Source organism: Mercenaria mercenaria, chromosome 16, assembly GCF_021730395.1.
Source record: "Mercenaria mercenaria strain notata chromosome 16, MADL_Memer_1, whole genome shotgun sequence".
In the NCBI taxonomy this organism is placed as follows: domain Eukaryota; kingdom Metazoa; phylum Mollusca; class Bivalvia; order Venerida; family Veneridae; genus Mercenaria; species Mercenaria mercenaria.
The window spans coordinates 2,330,603-2,350,613 of NC_069376.1; the positions used below are offsets into that span (position 1 = coordinate 2,330,603).

General features: G+C 35.3%; 1 long non-coding RNA gene across 2 annotated transcripts; it reads left to right on the forward strand.

The window, feature by feature from the left end:
- Positions 1–665: 665 nt before the first annotated feature.
- On the forward strand, positions 666–12,182 carry LOC123559003 (uncharacterized). 2 transcript variants are annotated; one of them, XR_008367578.1, is made up of 6 exons: positions 666–881; positions 1,041–1,114; positions 1,406–1,659; positions 1,973–2,115; positions 11,660–11,733; positions 12,025–12,182. It is a non-coding gene; the product is annotated as an uncharacterized LOC123559003 (long non-coding RNA). The 2 variants fall into 2 exon arrangements; XR_008367577.1 differs by having other exon boundaries at positions 673–881; positions 1,970–2,115.
- The last annotated feature ends 7,829 nt before the right edge of the window (positions 12,183–20,011 follow it).

The window sequence follows — 20,011 nt, forward strand, 5'->3', positions numbered from 1 at the left end:
ACCTCAAGAGCGTTAACAAGCTTTTCCTGTGACTGGACTTGGTGACCTAGTTTTTAACCCCAGATGACCCAATATCAAACTTGTCCAAGGTTTTATTGAGGGTAACATTCTGACCAAGTTTCATTAGGTCAAAACTGTGACCTCTAGTGTGTTAAGGAGCTTTTCCTTTGATTTGACCTGGTGACCTAGTTTTTGATCCCAGATAACCCAATATCAAATTTTTGCAAGATTGTATTTCGCGTAACATTCAGACAAAGTTTCATTGAGATTGGGCCAAATATGTGACCTCTAGAGTGCTAACAACCTTTTCCTTTGATTTGATCTGGTGACCTAGTTTTTGACCCCCGATAACCCAATATCAAACTTGTCAAAGATTTTATTTAGGGTAACATTCTGACCAAGTTTCATTAAGACTGGCTAAAACTGTCACCTCTAGAGTGTTAACAGTCAAATTGTTGACGAATGACGACGGACGACTGACGGACGGACAACGGACACAGGGCTATCACAAAAGCTCACCTTTGAAATATAAATATCAATCAAGTCTTATGACCCGGTCTGTGTGTAACCGGGTTGAATTTATTACATTTATATTTATTAACTCTCGATTAATACTTAATCACGTTCCTTTCCGATTAATCCCTGTTTGTCGTCTTTCTACTTTTACTTTCGGTTTTGTAGTTATTTTTAGTTCCCGCGCTTTGGTCATGTGATTAGTCATGTGGTAGTTTTATACCTGTTGTACGTCATTCTTTCGCTATAACTGACAGAGGTCAGACATGTTTTATAGAGAGAAGTGAAACGTTTGTCTTGAGTTTGTTTTCTAAACTCGGCTAGCAGTGTGAGGTGTAGCATTTTATCCTTTTGTAAAGTAGATACAGGTAAATTTGTAATGACTGGAATGATTTGTTTATGGTCTCATATTTATAATTTCGGCTTCGAAACATATTTCCATTGTTTTGAAAATGGCGGTCGATTATCTGTTCTTCTGTCATTGCACATAACCCAGCAGGTATTTAATATGTTACGTTTGTTCGCAGTAACCAGAGCACAGACAGAGAGACGTGGTGTGTGTCATGTATTGTTACAGAAAGGGTTTGATCCCATCAGATCAGTAAGTGTTTAAAATGTCCATCGATGTGTATATTTAAAATTGTATTGATCAGCTGTTTATCTACATGTATAATTTTAAGGTTTCAGACCACTATACTGTGAATTTAATATGTTTTACTGTTTTATGAAATATATGTAATACTTGAATGAATAGATTTTTATGTATATGACTAAGGACAGAATTATTGATAGGTTTGATGAATTACCGTATTTGTTCTAATTAATTACCGTATTTGTTAAATTAATGTATTTGGTAATTGTATTAGGATATGTTTGGTGTGTTTATTTTCAGACCTGAAAGGTTTTGGTATCTGTCCGTAAGAAGGAATAGTATTTAGAAGAGTGCTGGTATTAACTGTTATCAACTGGTATTAAATACAATAAAGTATAAAAGATCGAACAAGTCTTCTTGGATGTGTTTGGCCATAGTATATAGTCGCAGATCCCAAGATTACAAATGGAGCCCCCAGTGATAAACCAGTGAGGATACCAGTGATACACTATGGCAATGGCAGTGACACACCAGAAATACTTCGGGGATACTCTGTGAGTTAAAACATTATTGTCAGTGCTCAGTAAAAAAGACTTTTAATACATTTAGTTTTAAAGAAAGTATTTATATACAACACGGTTCTTCAAGAAATCTATTGAACTCCAATGAACTTCAACACAAGTGTTTTATGGGTCTTCAACTTCTAGATTGGTGCAATTTATAAAACAACAGTGACAGAGTGACGTGATTTTACAAGTTCAACTCTTGGTACATATACAATGGTTGTAGACCTACAGTGGTACCTTATGTTTTTACACTTAAATGTTTGACTTGTGTATTTGATTTATTGTAACTTACCTTTAGAAGTCATCTACTGAGGACAGTATTTCTTCGGCTGGAGGAGAAGACATTTAGTGTGTGTGTGTTTCAAGTAAAGACAATCAACAAGTGTTTGTGAATAGTATAGTGGTCACAGTTTACAGTATTAAAAGCCATATATACCAGGTTTGGTGAGTCATTTTATATTGAACACTTTAGTCGTTCGAGCAGAATTATCCGCATAATTACAAGTTATCTTGGTTTTAGAAGTTATACGGTAAAGTTCTGACAGAATGAATTCAGTGTCATAATAACCAGAATGCTATTGTAAAAGTGTGTGAGAAATTTCACTGCACAATTAATTTTTGGTGTAGGGATTTAATCAGTTGCATGATTCATTAATTCTTCTTTCTATTTCCTGAAAGTCTCTGAATTTAACCTCATAACTTATAAAGACCGTTATTTTTAAAACACTCAAATCATTTATTAAAATAACATATTGACCAGTAACAAAATACATTCCAGTCTTCAAGTAAGGTAGACACATATTGTAGTAAATATGGTAGTATAGTTCTGTGATTTTGACGGATTGAAGGTGTCGCTGGTTCTAGAGTTTGTTTTGATGTTGTTCTTTGGGGTTTAGTCCTTAGACATTCTTGGCCTATATATATTAAATATATATTAAAGTACTTATTCTTATTTTAGAAATAAGAATTTTAGAAATATCATTTCAGCAATATAGATACTTTTGTATGGGTCAAATTATTATGCTAGGATAGCTAAAAAGGGATTTTTACAACAAAACAAGAACGGGACAGGAAGAAAAGTAAAGACACAGAACACAGATTACAACATACAGATATTACAGTTTACAGATTACAGTCAAGTCACAGGTATTTTTCAGGTACACAACAGAAAATTGTTTGACCAACAGCTGTGCAGACATCATATAGAGAATTTCATCATTGAAAATATTTATGAGGGTGATTGAAATCTATATTTCATTCATCACTGTAAATATTGTGATTTTTGTCTGTGATTGTGATCATTTTTTGTCTGTCAGGGTGTTTGAAATAAAATATTTCTTACATCATTACAATATAATTGTGACCTTTGTCTGTGATTGTGATCATTTTTTGTCTGTCAGGGTGTTTGAAATAAAATATTTCTTACATCATTACAATATAATTGTGACCTTTGTCTGTGATTGTGATCATTTTTTGTCTGTCAGGGTGTTTGAAATAAAATATTTCTTACATCATTACAATATAATTGTGACCTTTGTCTGTCATTGTGATCAAGCTTTGTTCGTATTTAAAAAAAAAAAAAGAAGCCTCAAGCTTCATAAAAGGAAGTGCACGAATAAATGTGAAGAAGCCTCAAGCTTCATAGAGTGTAATCGAATTTTCGTTCAGTTATAACATAAAGAAGTCTAAAACTTCACAGATAGAAAGCCTCAAGTTTATACAAAAAGTCGAAGAAAAGCCTCAAGCTGTAAATTTTTTGAAAAAGTAAAAAGTACTTTTATAGGAAAGTTGAATTACAGCCGAGGAAAAAAATTTAAAAGGCTAACAGCACTTAAAAACCAAATTGTGAGAAATATTTAAGGCTTAGAGGCACCTGAAATAAAATTTGAAATAGTTAAGGAAATATAGACACCTTAAGTAACACGTGAAAGTATAATTAAGGTACACGGATACCTGAATATAAATTTGAATACTTAAGGTAATGGGACACCAATATAGACACTTGAAATAATTAAAGGGGTCTTTGTACACCAAACGACACTTAATAAAGCTATGAAAGTGAAAATTCAACAAATTGAAAAGAAATAGTTAGTTGAATTGTGAATTGCAACAACAGAGTGAAATATAACAAACTGTTGAAAGTGAAAGAGAGAATTGTCAATTTGAAATATTGTAAAGTAATTGAAAGTGAATGTAAAATTTTGTCGAACAGTTGAAAGCGAAAGTGAAATTTTGTAAAAAAGTTGAAGTTTACGACAACGTAGTTGAATACGGATTGAATTGAATTTGAAATAAGTACGTAAAGAGATCAGAAGTAATTCGTGAATCGGGAAGAAAATTGTGATCAGTGCTAAATAAAGAATAATTTTAGCACTAGGAACTGCTTACAAAAATAAAAAAGTTTTGCATAGCAATGCAATAATTATTCATTACTGAAATTGTATTGAAAGAAACACATTGAAGATCACCAGGAATTTGTGAATTGAATGAAACTTGTGATTAGTGCTAATAATGAAATATTTAGCACAAAAGACTGCTTACACAAATTGAATCACATAAAAAAGTGTTTAAATTTCATATTGAAATAAAAAGTGAAGCACATTGAAATACATTTAGTAAAATCATGATGTTTAAAATTCGGAACAGAACAGATAGAACCGACAAGAATAAATTTGAAAATTATTCAATTGAAATTGAACTTTAAGAAAAAGTCGACTACGAATTATATAGTTGGAAGAAGTCGAACGTTAGACAGAAAGGTGAATCGCAAACTTAACAGAATTTGAAAGAGAATTTTTGGATAATAATAAGGGTGGACCCAAAACACTTGAATGAACTAAATTCGATAAAAAAGTATATCTATATACTAAGTAGTGGGGAAGAAATAAAGAGACTTGAGTTAATCCGATTTAAAAAAAACCGAGACAGACACAATATAGTTTATACAAACTTGTGACGATAATAAGAGGATAGTAGACTTTGTAAAGCAAAGATAGAACACAGAGAAATAGTGTTGAATTTACGGGTCAAAATAATTGAATTAGTGTTTTTCATATACAAGTGAAAGATGTCGGAGTATAAGAACAAGACAAGAAGTTGCTTGCAGCCTTTAAAAGCTCTACACAATCCTCCAGTAATAGATAAAACCAGATGTTTTTTGTGTCTTACATGAAACATTTTCATAAAGAAGATACTGGACAGGAACTGTCAAAGAGGAGAAAGAAACTACATCTACAGATGATAAAGGAGCAATTCCTAAATTCATCAACTTAAGAATCAGTTCCCACGTTTTTTTCATTGTTTTTACGGAGAAAGGGGAAAAAAGGAGAAGTCACATATCAGACTGGAAATATGAGGTTGAAGGGTTAATCGAGAAAAAAGCTAAAATGAAGAACAAATATTGTTGGGTATACGACGGTCAGTGAAAGGAGAAGTGGCAAATATCTAAGAAGGTTGGGTCAGAAATCTCTCTTCACGACATTCTATGCAAGTTTCACAGCACCTTTGGCGATTGAAACAAAGAATCAATTTTAAAGAAATGGTAGCATGTGCCCAAGAAACAATCCGAGTCATTCTTAAGTTATTCATCCAGACTTGAAGAACATTTGCACAAGCATGTGAAATTGATGCGGTAACGCAGGACAAGAACAGATTCTGAAAAATGTGCTATATAAAGGGACTTAAACAACCGTAAAACAGATGGCAAATTACAAGTTTGAAACTATAAAAGACTATGATAGTTTTAAAATGGAAGAAACGCAAAATGGAGAGTGAATTAAAACCAACAGAAAAGAAAACTGAATGCCACTCCATGAATCAAAAGCAAAACGAATCTGAATTGACGGGGTTAAAGAATTATTACTGAAAATGGAACGAAAGAATTCAAAAGTTAGAATTAGAAAAAGAGCAATCTAAAAGCAATCCCGGCTAGGGACAACAGAGCAGGGGTAATTTACAGAAGTCATAGCACTGGAAATTACCAAAAGAGGCTACAATAATTTTGGGAATAGAGGGCAGCATAGACCTTCAAGACCAACAGGCCCCCAACAGTTTCAACCCCTTAGACAATCATTGCCTAGATATTCACCAGCAGCAATAAATAAGACATGCTATCGCTGTAAAAAGGAAGGACATATTGCCAGATTTTTGCACAGAGAATTAAAACTTCTAAGTGCTTCTGTTACTGACCAGACAGCAGCACTCTGAATGAACAAGGGTCCTCAATTAGTTGGACAATCAAATGAGCCATGTTACTATCAATAACATTGAAACTACAGCGTTGATTGAACAGGAAGCTGCATAAGTACAATTAGTCACTCCTTCTATACCTACAAATCTTCAAGAAGTTCCATTAAAACCTGCAAGAACATTTGAATTTTGAATTGCTGATGAAAACACATTACCATATCTAGGTTACATAGAAACTACTCTTTCAACTGCCGGAATTCCAGATTGTAAAGATCAACAATGTTTATTTTTGTGGTTCTGACACGACTTATAACCATAAAGTACCTATGTTATTAGGAACAAATGTCCCCAAATGAACTTTAAACAATTTCAAAAAGAACTTTGGAACACTTTTTCTTCAGAAAGCTAGTCTTCATACCCTGGTACTTTGGGATTCCGCTGCCATTTCAATACGAGAAAAAGAACTTAAAGAAACAAGAACCGAATTGCGATAGTAAGAAGTGCTGAATCATCAAAAGTTGTAATTGGACCAAATCAGACAAAAACATTCAGGGCTATACAGACAAGAACTTGAATATAATCCTACTTTTGCTATTTACAAGAACAGAAGACTCATTCTGCCAGAGTTCATAGATATTACACCTGCAGTTGTACATTTCAGCTACAAGAAGAACGATTATATTTTTGTCAGTTTAAACCAACCTCACTACCAAAACTGTCACAATATCTCCTAAGTCAGTGGGTATGTGAATTACAACCAGTTACAGTAGATGAATCTATATTGACAGAATTTAAGATAAAGACACTGAACGCATATTTTAAGAGATTCACATCAACTCGAATTTGACTACTTTAACAGAATACTCGAATAACAAGTCTCTCACTAAGCACTTAGATATATTTTCAAAGAATGATTGGGCATTGAAAGTGCGATAAAAAAAACACAGGATAGACCTAATAGACGACACGCCATTCAAACAACGCCATCGTAGAATACCTCCAACAATGATAGATGAAGTTCGACAACATCTTGAACAATTGTTAGCTTCTGGATTTATTCGAAAATCTAGATCACCCTGGGCGTCAAATGTGGTACTGGTTTGGAAAAAGAAAAAAAACTTAGAAATTTGTATCATTACAGGTTTGAACAAGAATCAGTTCGTGACTCATACGCTCTCACCTAGAATAGAAGAGGTTTTTGAATATTGCATGGAGCACCCTGTTTTCAACCATAGATATGAAAAGTGGCTATCCCCCAAGTTGAGATTGAAAATCCCAAAAAGGAAAGAAACGCTTTCACAGTCCCGGGCCATTGGGTTTTTTGAATACGAAAAGATGCCTTTTGGTCTCACCCAACTCCCCTGCTACATACCAACGTCGATGGAAGAGTGTCTAGGAGATCTGAATATGAAAATCTGTATTATTACTTGGCGATCTGATCATATTTAGTAACAACTTTTGGGAAAAACATCTAGAAAGATTAGACATGGTACTGACACGATTGAAAGAAGCAATTTGAAAAAATTATCTGCAGACAAGTGTTTCTTTATGGAAGAAAAAGTCAAATTTTTAGACATGTAGTCAGCAAGAACGGTATCGAAAAAGATCCAGACAAAATAGAAAAGTGATAAACTGGCCAAGACCAACCAATGCAGATTCTTTACGTTCCTACTGGCATTTTGTGGGTATTACAGACTTATGTCAAAAAATTTTTCAAAGATAACAAAACCACTTCAGACCCTACTACCACCAACAGCAATAAAAAGAGTAAAAGAAAACAGCAGGGGAAAGAGTGGAAATGGGAAGATGAACAAGAGACGCATTTCAGAAAAATGAAGTCATTACTTACATCACCACCTATTTTACCATACCCAGACTTCCAGAAACCTTTTGAACTGCACACGGACGCCTCAACAGTTGGGTTAGGCGCTGGGGCTCTACCAAACTCAGAACAACCAGAAGAAGGTCATCGCATATGCCAGTCGAAGCTTGTCGAGATCGGGGAAAAACATCAGCATTTAAGCTAGAATTCTTAGCATTAAAGTGGTCAGTAACAGAGAAATTTTCTGACTATCTCCACAAACAATCCCCTCATAGTTACACAGACAATAATCCTCTCACATACGTTTTAACTTCGCAAAAATTTGATGCTACAGGTCAACGTTGGGCATCGGCTTTGGGGGAATACAATTTTTATATTGTTACAGGTCTGGTTTTAAAAACATGGATGCAGATGGTATGTCCCGCTATCCGCATGAGAAGTTGATAGATGAAACAGAGGAAGTGATAAAGATTGGATGATGCTACTGTAAAGACCATTAGTAGTTGTACTCAAGTAGAGGCGTACATAGAAACTATACCAATAGCATCTATCAACATTGTTGAAATAACAGACTGTCCAGGACAACCGTTAGCTCAGATAGAGTGTAGAGAAATTAGAAAATCACAAAGAGAAGATCCAGTAATGGCAATGGTATAGGTCAGTAAATTTAAAAAGAAACTTCCAGACAAAACAAATAACTTCACAAAAGAAGATCACATCATGAGAAAGAGTTTTGAAATTTTACTATGATTAGAGGGATTTTGTACAGGAAAGTTAAAACCGAGAAGGAAACTGTCAAAACAACTAGTTCTTCCACATGTGTACAAGAAAACAGCGTTACAGGGTTTACACACAGATGTAGGACACCCTGGCAAGGACAGAACTCTTTCATTGTCAGAGAATATTTTTTTGGCCAGGATGTCCGCAGATGTTGAACAGTGGACTAGTCAATGTGATAGTGTTTGAGAAGAAAAGTCTGACAAAATAGTAGAGCACCACTCGTCAGTGTAATTACTACATACCCCCTTGAACTTTTGTGTATGGGCTTTTTTAACTTTAGAGCCGTCAAAAGGAGGAATAGGAAACATTCTCGTAATTACAGATCACTTTATAAAACTTGCACTTGCAGTTCCTACGAAAAAATCAGACAGCGAAAACTACAGCCGATGGATTATACGAACTTTTCTAGTACTTTATTTGGGATTCCAACAAAGTTTCATTCCGGACCAAGGTGCAAATTTCGAATCCGATATCATCAAGGAACGTGTAAACTAACGGAATGCAAAGTCTCGTACAACTCCGTACCATCCAATGGGGAATTCGATCCCTGAAAGATACATCGCACGTACTGAACATGTTAGGTACATTTTCAACCAGAACAAAAACCAGATTGGAAAAAGTATTTACCATCTTTAGTGTATGCCTATAACTGTACTAAGCATGAAACAACTAAAGTGTCCCGTTTTTAACTGATGTTCGGTAGACGTCCGAAATTACGAGTAGAATTTTTGTTTGAAACGCCAGTTACACAGTCGACAAGTCAAACAAAAACAAACTTACATAGAAGATTTTTTGAAACAAAGAATGAAAACAACACAAGAGATTTTAAAGAAAGTAACAGAAAAGGCAAGATTAAAATGAAAACAGGGTACGATAAAAAGGGGAAAGGCTGTGAAAAAAACCTTTGGGGACAAAGTATTAGTAAAATATAGCCTATGACGGCAAACACAAAATTGCAGACAAATTTGAAAAAGACTCTTATACAGTGATAAGTCAGCCAAATAAAGACATTCCAGTGTTGAAAATAAGGTCTCCAGATGGTAGTGTGAAGAAGTTACATAGAAATCACCTTTTTCCTTTGGGATTCTCGACAATGAAACGGAATGGAATAAGATGTAATTGATATGACAAGGGAAAACCGTTTCCAAAGCCCAGAAAGACATTGGAAAAGTTAGAAACAAGAAAGGTGCAAGTTTTAACAAAAAGAACAAGGTCCCTTGATATAAATGATAGTGACGTCACTGAGAAAGATAAAATTGATCAGATTGATGAAGATGATGATGATAGTTCAGGATATGGATATGTAGAACTACATACTCTTCCGGGGGCGCCCGAACTCCTGATGGTGAGGGTTTGATAAAAAAGAACAGATTGCATTAGTGAATGAGATTGAAGAAGATGAAGTTGTTATCGAACTAATATTGAAGGCATAGATGTACTCATGATTTATAGAAGTCCCCACAGACAACCTATTGAGTCAGAAGATGAAACAACTTCAAAGATGTAATAGAGACACCAGTAGAGATAGAACGGAGACAAGAGGAGATAAACACAAACACAGGAACAAAAGAGATAGAAAACATCCAAGGAACAGAAGAGATTGAAGGGAGCAAAGGAGCTGAAGGTCAACATAAAACAAGGAAGAAAACAAATGTAAAGCCAGTACCAGAGCTCAGGAAATCCATTAGGCAGACTAAGAAACCTGAATGGCAGAGAGATTACCATTTATATCAACTTACCAACAGACCAGTCGATAGCAGACTCGAAGCTTTGGATAAGTTGATTAATTCTGGAATTTTAGATACATTAAATTCAGATATTACACATAGGATTTTAGAGGCTGTGATGAAATAAAGATTAGATGAAATATAAAGAATAAGACGAAAGACAGTTTTTAAAGTTTTTATATGTAAATATTACCTGAAAGAGAAGTCATTCATATACATGTACTTCAAGAAGGAAGTTAAATTTAATATCAAGTGAAATTTGATATCAACTACAGATGAATGCTGTGTTTAACTTGAAATGAAACACAATAGTATATGTACCAGGCATGATTTATAGAATGAAGTAAACATCAGCTGTAGAATTTAGTATGAAAAAAAAATATGAGGTATATTACTTCATATACAATAACTTGGTGAGCTAACAAGGAAGGAGCAATTTAATGAAACTTAGGTGAGCTTCATTAACTACTTAATAGTTATTATATCTGTGTTATTATAGTGTAATATTTTTATCATATTTTCAGGTTATTATAATTATGCTTGTTTTTATTACAAATTGCGGGGACGCAATTTTCAGAGAGGGCGACAACAGTTATTTATTGAGTAATTTTTTTGTTGTATATAGAAATTAATTTCAGTTGCAGAAAATGGACCTGAAGTAGAAATATTTTTGTTTGTTTTGGTTTGTGACATACAAACTAAGATATTGATAAGTTATACTTAGTATAATAATCTAGTTAGAATTAGGTTATGAACTTTAGTTTAAGTATTAATACCTAAAGTATTAATGATGAATTTTTTTGCAGATGTTAGATAAATGACGGGACGTCATTTTCCGGACCGGGGGAGTGTGTAACCGGGTTGAATTTATTACATTTATATTCAAATTGTTGACGAATGACGACGGACGACTGACGGACGGACAACGGACACAGGGCTATCACAAAAGCTCACCTTTGAAATATAAATAACAATCAAGTCTAATGACCCGGTCTGTGTGTAACCGGGTTGAATTTATTACATTTATATTTATTAACTCCCGGTTAATACTTAATCACGTTCCTTTCCGATTAATCCCTGTTTGTCGTCTTTCTACTTTTACTTTCGGTTTTGTAGTTATTTTTAGTTCCCGCGCTTTGGTCAAGTGATTAGTCATGTGGTAGTTTTATACCTGTTGTACGTCATTCTTTCGCTATAACTGACAGAGGTCAGACATGTTTTATAGAGAGAAGTGAAACGTTTGTCTTGAGTTTTCTAAACTCGGGTAGCAGTGTGAGGTGTAGCATTTTATCCTTTTGTAAAGTAGATACAGGTAAATTTGTAATGACTGGAATGATTTGTTTATGGTCTCATATTTATAATTTCGGCTTCGAAACATATTTCCATTGTTTTGAAAATTGCGGTCGATTATCTGTTCTTCTGTCATTGCACATAACCCAGCATGTATTTAATATGTTACGTTTGTTCGCAGTAACCGGAGCACAGACAGAGAGACGTGGTGTGTGTCATGTATTGTTACAGAAAGGGTTTGATCCCATCAGATCAGTAAGTGTTTAAAATGTCCATCGATGTGTATATTTAAAATTGTATTGATCAGCTGTTTATCTACATGTATAATTTTAAGGTTTCAGACCACTATACTGTGAATTTAATATGTGTTACTGTTTTATGAAATATATGTAATACTTGAATGAATAGATTTTTATGTATATGACTAAGGACAGAATTATTGATAGGTTTGATGAATTACCGTATTTGTTCTAATTAATTACCGTATTTGTTAAATTAATGTATTTGGTAATTGTATTAGGATATGTTTGGTGTGTTTATTTTCAGACCTGAAAGGTTTTGGTATCTGTCCGTAAGAAGGAATAGTATTTAGAAGAGTGCTGGTATTAACTGTTATCAACTGGTATTAAATACAATAAAGTATAAAAGATCGAACAAGTCTTCTTGGATGTGTTTGGCCATAGTATATAGTCGCAGATCCCAAGATTACATGTATTCATACATGTATTTCTTGCGATGAATATCTTAAAATCACCCTCTGAAGAATGCATTATTTATATAATTTTACCTTACTAATGTCGTCACTACGCCTGCCTTCGATTTGAATCTGAGCTGACTGCTTTCTTTCCAGCTGATAAAGTATATCTTCTCCTTTACGCTCTAAATGCTTTTCAATTTCTTTTCCTTTTTGATCTAGTCTCCCTTTGGATTCCAATTCTACCACTCTTAAATTCTTTTTAATTACCATCTCTTCATGCTTAAGTCCCTCTTTTGAGTTCATTTCTGTCACTTTCAAATTCTTTTTGATTTGCAACGCTTTCTGTTCCAATTTCTGTTTTAAATCAACTTCTATCTTTCTCAAATTATCTTTGCTTTCTCTCTCTTTTTGATCCATCTTTTTTGCAGATTCAATTTCTTTCATCCTAAGCACTCCCTTGATTTCTTTCTCTCTCTTCTCGAGTCTTCCTATTGAGTCGATTTCGGTCTTTCTCAAATCATCTTCCATTTCAACCCTTTTCTGCGCGAGTTCGTCTTTTATAGTTGAACCTATCACCTTTATCTGCTTTTCACTTTCATCAGTTTTAACTCCAATTTCAGTCGCAGCGTCAACTATTCTCTGTTCAAGATTCTTTTCCTTCTGTTCGATTGCAGCCAATGCAATACGACGGACTTCCATTTCATCTGTAGTTGTTATTACAAACTTTTCCTGCTTTAGCTGTAAATTGAATATAAATTATCTAGAACAATTTATCTTTATTATAGCATTCAGAGCTACAATGATATTTAACAAGATAGTCTGAAAGACCACTAAATCCCAAGCCACTGTTATGGATAGTAAAATGGTAAACCTTTGTCCTTGACCTTGAACTGGCATAGCTGACTCGCATGAATTCTGCACATCATCTTGATGAGGAGATCAATTGACCGAAGTTACAAGAAAATCTTTCAAGGGATTTAGGAGATAGAGAGCACAAACGTTTGACATTGAGTTGTGATTTGACCTTAAGTTGGCATGGCTGACTCATGACTTCTTGATTTGGTGATCATTTGACCGAAGTTTGATTTAGGAGATACAGAGTGGACACGAAATGGAAGGCTTAAACATTTGATCCTAGATTGCGACCTTGACCTTGAGCCGGCATGGCTGACTCATAAGTTCTGCACATCGTCTTGATAAGGTGATCTTTTGACCCAAGTTTTATAAAATTCCTTCAAGAGTTAAGGAGATATAGAGCGGACACGAAATGGAAGGCTAAAACCTTTGACCTCGAGTTATGACCTTGATCTTGAGCCGGCATGGCTGAATCATAAGTTTTGCAAATCGTTTTGTATTGGTGATCATTTGATCCAGGTTTAGGAGACACAGAGCGGAAACAAAATGGAAGACTTACACCTTTGTCCCCGAGTTGTGACCTTGACCTTAAGCCAACATGGCTGACTCATAAGTTCTACATATATTATTGATGAGGTCATCATTTTATCAAAATTTGATGAAAATCCTCCAAAGGGGTTTAGGAGATACAGAGCGGACACAAAATGGAAGGCTAAAAAATTTGACCCTTAAATGTGACCTTGACCTTGAGCCGGCATGGCTGACTTACAAGTTCTGCACATCGTCTTGAGGAGGTGATTATTTGACCCAAATTTTATTTAACTCCTTCAAGGAGTATAGAAGTTATACAGCGGACATAAAATGGCTAACACATTTGACCTTGAGTTGTGACCTTGACCTTGAGCCAGCATGCCCGACCCATAACTCTGCACATCGCCTTGATGAGGTGATGATTCGACCAAAGTTACATGAAAATCCTTCAAGGTGTTTAGGAGATACAGAGCGGACACGAAAGTGTTACGGACGGACGAACGGCGGACGGTCAGAGACCATTCCTAGAAAAAAAGTGGAAATTAAAGCGGAATTTAAAACAACAAAAATATATATATGCAGGCGGAAAGAACATAATATATTTAGATTAAACAAGAGGGCCATGAAGGCCCTGTATCGCTCACCTGATCTATTGACCTAAAGATCATCAAGATTAACATCCTGACCTAGTTTCATTAAGATATGGTCATAAATGTGGCCTCTAAAGTGTTAACTAGCTTTTCATTTGATTTGACCCGGTGACCTAGTTTTTTACCCCACATAACCCAGATTCGAACTTGACCTAAAAATCATCAAGATTAATATTCTGACTAAGATTCATGAAGATACAGTCATAAATATGGCCTCTAGACTGTTAACAAGCTTTTCCTTTGATTTGACCCGGTGACCTAGTTTTTTACCCCACATAACCCAGATTCGAACTTGACCTAAAGATCATCAAGATTAATATTCTGACTAAGATTCATGAAGATACAGTAATAAATGTGGCCTCTAGAATGTTAACAAGCTTTTCTTTTGATTTGACCCAGTGACCTAGTTTTTTTACCCACCTGACCTAGATTTGAAGACGAACTATACATCATCAAGGTTAACATTCTGACTTAGTTTTATAAGATAAGGTCATACATGTGGCCTCTACAGTGTGAACTAGCTTTTCCTTTGATTTGACCTGGTGACCTAGTTTTTGACCCTACATGACCCAGATTCAAACTGGAGCTTGAGATTATCAAGATTAGAAATAGTGAAAATTAAAGCGGAATTTGAAACAACAAAAAATATATATGCAGGCGGAAAGTACATATTATATTTAGATTAAACAATAGGGCCATGAAGGCCCTGTATCGCTCACCTGACCTACTGACTTAAAGATCATCAAGATTAACATCCTGACCAGGTTTCATGAAGATACAGTCATAAATTGACATCTACAGTGTTAACAAGCTATTCCTTTGATTAAACCTGGTGACCTAGTTTTTGATCCCAGATAATCCAATATCAAACTCGTCCAAGACTTTATTAAGGGTAACATTCTGACCAAGTTTCATTAAAATTGGGCCAATATTGTGACCTCTAGAGTGTTAACAAGCTTTTCCTTTGATTTGACCCGGTGACCTAGTTTTTGACCTCAGATGAGCCAATATCAAACCCTTCCAAGATTTTACTGAGGGTAATATCCTGACCAAGTTTCATTAAGATTGGGCCAAAGCTGTGACCTCTAGAGTGTCAACAAGCTTTTCATTTGATTTGACCTGGTGACCTAGTTTTTGATCCCAGATAACCTTATATCGAACTCATCCAAGATTTAATTGAGAGAAACATTCTGACCAAGTTTCATTTAGATTGGGCCAAAATTGTGACCTCTAGATTGTTAACAGTCAAATTTATGACGACGACTGACGACGACGGACGACGGACACAGGGCGATCACAAAATCTCACCTTTGAGCACTTCGTGCTCAGGTGAGCTAAAAACGTATACAATATAAAACTCCAGTTATTTGAAATCAGGAACTCGGGTTGCGTAGGGAATATTACCTCAAGCAGTTTCTTGACCGCATTTTTAGATTCTTGTCTATCTTTGATTTCTTTATCATCTTGCAGCAGTTCTATCATATCATCTATATAATTTGCAATGTCTGTGTCCTCTACTTCCATATTGTTACAATGAAATATGGCGTTTCTGTGTTGAAGTACCTGCAATACATAAACAAATCAACAAGTCTTAGAAACATTATTTAGACAAAACGTTTTCTATCACAAATGCTGAAGTCATAAAGATTGCATTTAGTATGTGTATGTAAAACAGAACAGGACAGAACTGAACAAAAAGAAAACTTTACTAAGTCTTGCAGTAGTACATCGCCTATTATTCGCGAACAATTTCCCAGTCATAAATGACCTCTATATCAAATGTGATCTTAGACGAAAGCATTCTCTAGTCACTTAGTAAAAAGTTCTACTGCTTTGGGTCAACGTGACCTTGACGTTTGACCTGGTGATCTCAAAATCATTAGAAGTCGTCTGCTCGTTATGATCAGCCGCCATATTAAGTTTGCGATTGAGTCCAAAGCGTTCTCAAGTTATTGTCCAGAAATCGAGGGTTCAACGCAATAAGGGCGTATCTGCATATAACAATTATATGTAGATACGCCCTTATTGCGTTGAACCCTCGAAATGGTTTAACTGTTTCGAGTCACTGTGACCTTGACCTTTGACTTACTGACCTCAAAATCAAAATAAGTCATACGTTGGTCATGGTCAACATGTCTATTGAGTTTCATGACTCCGGAAAAGGTTTAACTATTCCCGGTCACATTGACCTTGACCTTTAATCCAACAACTTCAATATAATGAAAAGGAGTAATTCGTAGGTCATGACCAACCTCCCTATCAACTTTTATGATCTTAGGCCTAAACCTTCTTAAGTTATCATTCGCAAACCGATTGACTCTTCCAGTCACTGTAACCGTAACATTTGACCCACTCCACTTAAAATCAATCATTTTGAGTTTTTTAGCGGATTCCGAAACCGATTGATGTACCGACCAACCGGCCAATATCTGCAAAATAATATACCCCTCCCTCTTCGAAGGAATGGTGGAGGTGGGGGCATTGTTAATAATATGATACAAAACGTATTTCAACTAGATAATTTTTACATAATGGGCGGCTATACGTCAGGCGTAGTAATTTCATATTAATTCGATTCTAATAGCACTATTAGATGAAATGTGATGTCATTGTTGGGTCGTGTATGTAACAGAGCAAATATACGTATATTACGAGTGAAATATTCGACCGAAAAGATCACATGTGTGATATATGTGTGAAATATCCGATCGAAAATAGTACACACATGTACGTTGGACTTTGATTTTCAGAAACAGACCAAAAAACAGTAAAAACAAAAAACATTGAAAAAAGCTAACAGAAGATTTTCAATCAAACTATAAATTCCACATCTGAATCATCTGAAGTATCTAGATGCAACTTTAGATCAGAGTCTTACTGGTGAATAAATGGCTTACTCTAGTATCAAAAAGGAAAATGTCAGGTTAGAATTTCTATATAGAAAACAGAAATTTCTTATTGTTCATACTAAAAGACTTATGGTTTTAGTCTTTATACAGAGTCATTTTCACTATGCTTGTTTTTTTCTGGTTTTACGGCTTATCTCTGTTTTGGAAAAGCAGCCTACATGATCTGATGGTTATCCAATTTGAAAATGATTTAGTCAACGTTTTTGCATGATTTCATTATTTCGACTTTCCTTCGTCGTATCTTTTCAATGCTCCTGCCGCCCATGCGCACATATCTGATTATAAATTTACGATTACGCGAGGTAGAAAGTAGCTGTTGCATTTTCAACACAATGATAAGCTCGAAAATGATTGAAAGTACATATTTTGTTCATAAAATTCTTTCAAACTTCTCATAACATTTCTTGTAAAGTATATTAATGTCATTGTTGTTGTAACCGTATATGCTTGAAAGTAAACATTAAGCATAATAATGCGGATATGTTACTTACCCTTGAGAAAGCATCATTGCCAGATATACCATTTTTGATATGGTGGTGAAACTCTATGTTATTAATCAACAGATGCAACAAGCCGGAACAATCAAAATCAGTTGCTCTTGTCTTTTGTTCATATCCTGGAACATTTATGAAACATTTTGCAACAGCCCAAGGTTCAGTACACCATTGATGAGCGTCTGTGTTTCTCCAGTATGGAGCAGGAGGAGTGGATGCGTGACGCCTAATAATTTCGTCGTATATGGCACCACATACGTTATTGGTACAAGACGTTTTCCCGCGTGGATGTAGACAGTTACAATGTGTTTGACCGAGAAGACACAGTCTATTTTTGGTTTGAACATGGTCCGGCTGGAGTGTGCGTACATCACAGAGTCCACAGGCTACTGCCGAAAGATTGTGTTTCTGTTTAACTTTATCTAATATATCAACATGCTGCTGGTTAACAAGATGATCACAGAATGGTTCCAAGCCGTCTTTTACATATTTAATACCAAGTCCGGCTCTCACCCAGTTCCTGTATTTCTTGTTCTCAAGCTGCGCCCTGTGGTCCATTGTTTAACTTTATCTGTAAGTAAGAACGATATCAATATTCTTGCATTATACAATACTGTGATGGAATACAGTACACATTAATATTCAATGTTGAAATGATATTCAAAATGAGCTATAGTATTTGTAGTCACCAGCTGTCCAGCGGTCACTAAATCGCGAAATTCGTGTGAGAATATAAAATCGAGTAGGAAATCATGGCACTCGAGTATTATTGAGATCACGATTGATTAATTCGCTCAAACTGTCCTTTTCTATTTAAAAGCTCTTTTGGGGTAGTTATTTTAGCGATAATCACGTAACCGCTTCCAGAGGCTTGTCGCTTTATGGCATACAGATCCTAAATAGAATTAGATGACAAAGGTCCGCCAGCTGTCAAAAGGACTGGGAGTTGCACACGAAACTCTATCTCACTTAGACAAACATTGTGCCAAATTAAAAAAATTGTGCCAGGTTATTTTATAATCCCACATTCAATGACGAATTTAATAACCGGACACGGTCAATTATAGCCATATTTGACCTTTAAACTCCAAGTATGACCTTAACCTTTAAGATATTGACACGGGTGTTGCGCGCGACACGCCGTCTCATGGTGGTAAACAATTTTGCAAAGTTATTTTAAAATCCAACAGTCAATGACAAAGCTATTATCTGGACAAGGTCAATTATAGCCGTATTTAACCTTTAAACTCCAAGTGCGAACTTGACATTTAAGATATTAACGCCGGTGTTGCACGCGACACACCATTTCATGGTGGTAAACAATTGTGCCAGGTTATTTCATAATCCCAAATTTAATGACGAAGTTATTGTCCGGACAAGGTCAATTATAGCAATATTTGACATTTAAACTCCAATAGTGTCCTTGACCTTTAAGACATTGAAACGTGTGTTGCGCGCGACACGGTTTCTCATGGTGGTGAAAAACTGTGCCAATTTATTTTAAATCCCACAATCAATGACAGACTTATGGTCCAGGCAAAGATATCCGGAGGGACGCACTGACGCACGCACGCACATACACCGAACAACCATTTGGACAACTATCTCTTCGCTCCCTTACGGCCTCGACAAAAAATGGCGCGAAAAAATGATAGTCCCATAATGGCGGATACAAACAGTCTCTTTTATTATTATTTTTTTTTTTTTTTGCTCTGTTGAACTATTTTCATTCCTTTCTTTGTATTTTGGGGTCTCATTTTTTAGCCGATCCTTTTTTGCATCAAATATGGCCCTAACTTTTCTTTGATTTTTTTAAGAACTGACAATATTCTTCAATAAAATGTAAGTTACAGACATTTAAAATGGCCCTGGTGTGTGCTGTGGCCATTGAAAATATGTCAATATTATACAGAATAAAGAAGAACAGCTATTTAGTGTGTTACTTTAAAAAAATGTAATTATCGGATATCTAAGTATTGTCCGTAAGTATTGACCTGGCACTCATGAATATTCCGTATATTTCCGTAAATCAATTTTCGGTGTCGAAACCTAAATAGCGATATAACTTTTGCATGTATATTATTTCTTAACTGATGGGAAGTCATAAGTGCAGGAACCTGTGTGGACAAACCGTTTAGCTCTTAATCTTAGGGTTGTGGGTTAGAGTCCTGTGTCAGGCTTAATCATCTTTTTTTCCAAGTTTTATATGCAAAGCTACCACTTACTTGATCAAAATTATCTTGATCTTGATTATTGAAAGTTATCAAATCGTTGTACAACAAGGCAGTCTGAAAGACAGCTAAATACCCCGTCACTGTTACAGGTAGTGAAAGGGTAAACCTTTGACCTGTAGCTGTGACCTTGACCTTGAACTGACATGGCTGACTCATATATTCT